Below are 5,113 nucleotides of genomic sequence, written 5' to 3' on the forward strand. Positions count from 1 at the left end.
TTTTTTTTTAAAAAGACCCAGATAGCCAAAAGCTTATGAAATTCTAAATGTCTTCTGTTTTCTTAAAGGATTCTATATTCTTCAATTTTCTTAAGAGAAATCTTATTCCAGGCTATTTTACACTGGTGAATATCTTCTCATAATGGAGAAGTCTCCTCCAGATGACAGCTACTTTGAGAAGAAGAACGAGGTCATTCTCACATAGATTCTAAAAAAAAATAAAATAAAATAGGGAAATATGTAATTTAACAATATTCTAGTAAAGAGACACTCCTCTATTTGTATCAAAACAAACCCTAGATCTATACATGTTCTTTAAATAGAATGCTTCAATATAACTAGTTCCTTTAAATCCTTCAAACCACAGAAGGTGCCTTGTCTAGGATTAGGGTTAGAGTAAGCAGGGACTAGAGAGTCAAGATTAAGGTCATAATTCCCTGCACCTAGAGGAGTGTATTTAAGGCTGCTGGTCTCTGATGGAACTCTTTCATCAGCACACAGCAGCAGGTTCCTAACGTGTAACAAAGGCAGGGCTGAAGTTTTGGAAAATGGACAGAAGGACCCAGATTTTGCCAAACCTACGGTCTGAACGCCGCTTTTTGGACTAGTATGTGCAGGCTCACAGGGCTTACAGCTTGTGAGGAAGGGAGGTGAAGGAGCAAGACAAACACTGCGTTCTTCGCCAAGGTAAAGGGAGTTGTTATAAATGTACTTGGGAACCTTGCTCCGAAGTTCACAGAATTCTTTAGCCTACAGCCACAGCTAGGATGAGACACTCAGTAATGGCGGAAAAGTTACATTTATTGTTTGGTTTTATGAGGCCTGCAGAGAGAAGGAGAGAGCTCACACACATCAGTATTGTGCGGAAAATCACATTGCCAGAGGTCAGTGTTCACAAAGAAGACAGAGGAGTCTTAACTTTATTCGAATAAAGGGAGAGTTCACTGGGGTTGCCAAGTCCCAGTGAGGTCTCTCAAACTGCCAGAGGATGCCAGCTCCTTTTATCCTAATTTCCCGGCTGCATGAAACCCTGTCCTCTTCCCCAGTAGCTCAGGTACTCAGGAGGTAGAGACTTCCCAATCCGCCTATTCCATGTTCCCCCTTAACAACACACATCACATGGTTCATTAACTCCAACTTTATGACACCCAGGGCGGAGAAGTTAATATTCGTAGGCCTAGCATGCCTGCGCACTCTTTCTCAAAGTTCGAAAGCTTAGAGCATCCTTGCTGTTGACTTAATTAATAGCCCTAACGGTCCAGGTGTCTCCTCATCTTCTCCTTACAGACTGCACTCTGTGACTCCCTCATTCATGAAGGACACTCTCCTCTTTGTTCCATCACTAACATAAAAAAACCACATACCCCTCTTTGTGTTTATTTGTAAAGACACTCTACTCTGTTATTCTCTCAGTATGGAAGACTAGACCTGAATTGTCATTTGGGAAAGAATTCACATTAAACAATGTTGAATCTTCATCTTTGAATATATGTAAACCTTAATTTGAATCCTGATCCAACCTTGAACCTGAACCCTAGCTCTCACTATACACAGTACTCACTGTCTGTCACCAATGCTTCAGATGAAGGCCAGTCCCCATAGGTCCTACGCACAAGTCCTAATTCTAAACTTAGCACCAGCTGCCTAGCAGACACAATCCTGAAAACTGACTTTAAGGCACTTATACAAACTGACAATAGTCATCCACTTATTTATGTAGGCTTAGGAAAAACTAAACAAATTATCACTGCACCATTTAGTCACCATAACCCAAATGCTTAAACACAAACCATCGACTGCTGACCAAATTCCTGCATTATCTCTACCTTTTGCCCCTGCTGTCTGAAAGCGCAAAATAAAGCTCAGATCAACCTGCATCCACTGTCAGCCCACCCCTGCTGGAAATGCAAGAGTTCAGCAGCCAGTTCTGTAGACCTTATTCTTCTGCCAGAATTGGCTACAGGCTGGTAGGGCTGTCCAGGCAGATTAAGGAACTCAAATTCATCTGGTAACAAGCCTCAGGCCTGACAAAATTCAGCAATAAAATTGGCCTCTTATAAGTGTGAAGGTAGCATCCTTGAGTTGACTAGCCTACTGTGTGAAGGACACATCTGCCTGGACAATACACTGATGCTTCTAAGCTGTTACCTCTTGGAATGCTTCCTTGGAGAAACGCTAACATGCCCCTTGTTACTCCCTGTTGCTTCTGTTACCAGGGAGGAATCTTACATCAGCTGTCAAGATGCCAGTAACAAGTGACCTCTCGGACACTTCAATTTATAATCTTTGCACCAGACAACGACCCGTTTGACAGTGAAAAACATAAGTTTTGTCCATCACTGCTCACCCGCCACAAACCGTTGCTACAATAAAATAAGATCACTGGTTAATAGTGTGTTCTTTAACAAAGCTAAAAATCTGGTTTAACAAAGAGTAACAATCATAGACCTGGATCTATATATGAACCTCAGGTTTTGACTTTTAAGTCTTCTAATTTTCATAATTTTGGTGCCTAAGTTCTGTCAGCTTTCCAAGTAATTTTTGGAGTATAAATTAACCACGTGCTTTTACAACTATTCCTTTTGTCAGCAGGTGCACCTGAAACAGTGTCACAAAGTGTTTCTTTCCTCCAGGAGTCCTATGCAACATCACCCATCACAGACACAATTGTGTATTTTTTCTGTTCTGTAGTATCTTTTATTGCCTTATTCCTTTTCTGCTGTGTACTGTAGTTTGTAGTGTATGAAGACACTTAATGAAGGAGAGTTCAGAAATGTCAGCACATTCCTTCAGCAGTCAAATAGAAGTGTCAAAATTGCTCCGTGGAAATGCACAGAAGCAGACGTAAAATCTGTATACCCTGGCAAGAATATCTATGTGCTGCATATGTACACCACCGCACCAATGCATGCCAGGACACTCCACTCTCATGGAACAGTTGTCTTCGTAACTTGCTGTTAACAAAAAAAGGCAACTCAGTGAGACACCATCAGCTGAGAACTAACCAAATACAGGGGGGAGAAAAAAAACAAAAAGGACCGCAGGTATCGCACTTGGCTTGGAAAATTCGTCCTTCACATAGAAGTATCTAAGAAACCTGGTGAGAGTTCTGCAGACAACTAAACACTGAATTTTTTGTCAATTCTGCAGCACAGGGTAGTCCGTATGAAAAGGTGGAGGGTGGCTGAGGCTTACTGACCAAGGACTAGAGCTCTGGATCCTGCAAGACTCTAAACGCCACCGTCCACCCAAATTAGCATAACTGAGGCTGCCAAGTGCTCTTGTTTACCAGTCTGCTGTGACATCAGCTCAGGGGCTTCTTTGGCTCTTACTGGAATTACACTGCACGATGAGTTAGAATACAAATGCTCGAGAGATTCAGATTTCACTACATCAGACTTTTGAACACTTTTGTGCCACAGCTCAGATGTGCAGGGGTTTTTTTCCTCTGTGGTCTCTCTTTTGTTCAAATTTGCAGTTTTCTCTTTTGCATCAACCTGGGAAAAAGCAGGGGCTCAATTTAGCTTTTCTGATTAATGCAGAGGTGGCCTTTCCCATCCTAAACTTTATATATTATTTCCTCAGTGATACAAAGGTCTAAAACGTAAAGTTGTTGTGTCAGCTACCTAACTGAAAAGAAGAAAACCTGCTGTAAACAACAGCTTGTTCTATGCTCTTAATGACATAGTGCCCATAATCTCTTCATACACGATTAAGGAAGGATTAAAGCAAAGGACAAATAGAGGACAAAATATAATAGCTTGAAAGAATCTAATAATTTGTCTAAATTTAAAGAATCTGAACAAGTATCAAATAAGTAAATTTTCACTTTTATTATACAACTGGTGTTTTATTTTAAGCAATAGCAACAACTTTAAATTGTTTTAGATGTTGAATTACATTTCAAAATGTAATAAGTAATAGCAAATCACCTGTATTTCTGCTGCACAGTATTCTGCATTACCAAAAGCTTTACATTTCCATGCTAAACAAAGTGCTCTCAAATTAAAATACAAACTAGGATATACGACCTGATGAAGACCTCCCACCCACAAAAGCAAAACACCTCCAATCCAATTTCACCGACCTGTTCACAACAACTGCTGAAATCGCCAAAACCGTTAACAGAGCAAGGTACTGCTCTCAGTGATGAGAACTGACAACACTGCAGAATGCATGCTGATACAAATTTTATAAGTAAAAAAAAAAACCCCAACAAAACCAAACGACCACAAACCAACAAACTGTGGCTACAAGAATCTTCTTTGTAGTGACTGTGCATTACTAAAGCTGACAGGAACCAGGTCCTGTAACAGGTGGACCCGGTTCTTGAGATTAACTACAAATCCATTACTCTAATCAAAGACGGTGGTATTTAAAAAGCATGACCGCTCAGCTGCAAGCAAGAACAACACTGACAAGAAATATTTGTATTTTCAAGTATACTGCCTTTTTTCAAGTCTCTTCAAAGCTCTAACGTGTTGTTTCACTCATTTGTACTGGGCGTTCGGGATGGGGCATACTGAAAAGCAGAAACTCCAATTTAGTGGGAGTATTTTCCCTCGTTCCCAGTTAGCTTTGGTTTCAAACCAAAATTATCCACCCCAGCTTTTTTTTTGGGATGTTTCAACAGCCACTTGCCTGGATGCTGCCACCCTGTGCCAGGAGGGTCACCTCTTCCCACCGGGGTGAAACTTCTTCCTTCGGCTTGAGGCACAGCCCGGAGAGTTTCAGGTCAGGGATGGTTTCAGCGAAACCTGCTGCTGGACTTCCAGGTCTCCAGCCTTGGGGTAGAGTCCAGAAGGAACACAACTACTTATCTTTCAACACCTCCGCACCCCTGTGAGGTTCAATAAACGCTTGTTCCCATACCAATTTTCGTCTCACCTGATGAGATTTCAGTTGTCTCCCAGGGGGGTGCCGTCACCTCCCTCAACGCACAGCTCTCGCTTTTTCAGGCCGTGAAACTCAAGAACCGCCTGGCCTGGAAGATTCACCCTGGTTCTGATAAATAAAAATCCAGTTCCTCTCATTAACCCTGAGCATGTCGGGCTGTCAAGGCCCAGACCTGCCTGAATCACCTCCGCCCCCAAGGCGAGCTCTCAGCTCCGAG

Source organism: Apaloderma vittatum, unplaced genomic scaffold (genome assembly GCF_000703405.1).
Source record: "Apaloderma vittatum isolate BGI_N311 unplaced genomic scaffold, ASM70340v1 scaffold8311, whole genome shotgun sequence".
Classification (NCBI taxonomy): Eukaryota; Metazoa; Chordata; class Aves; order Trogoniformes; family Trogonidae; genus Apaloderma; species Apaloderma vittatum.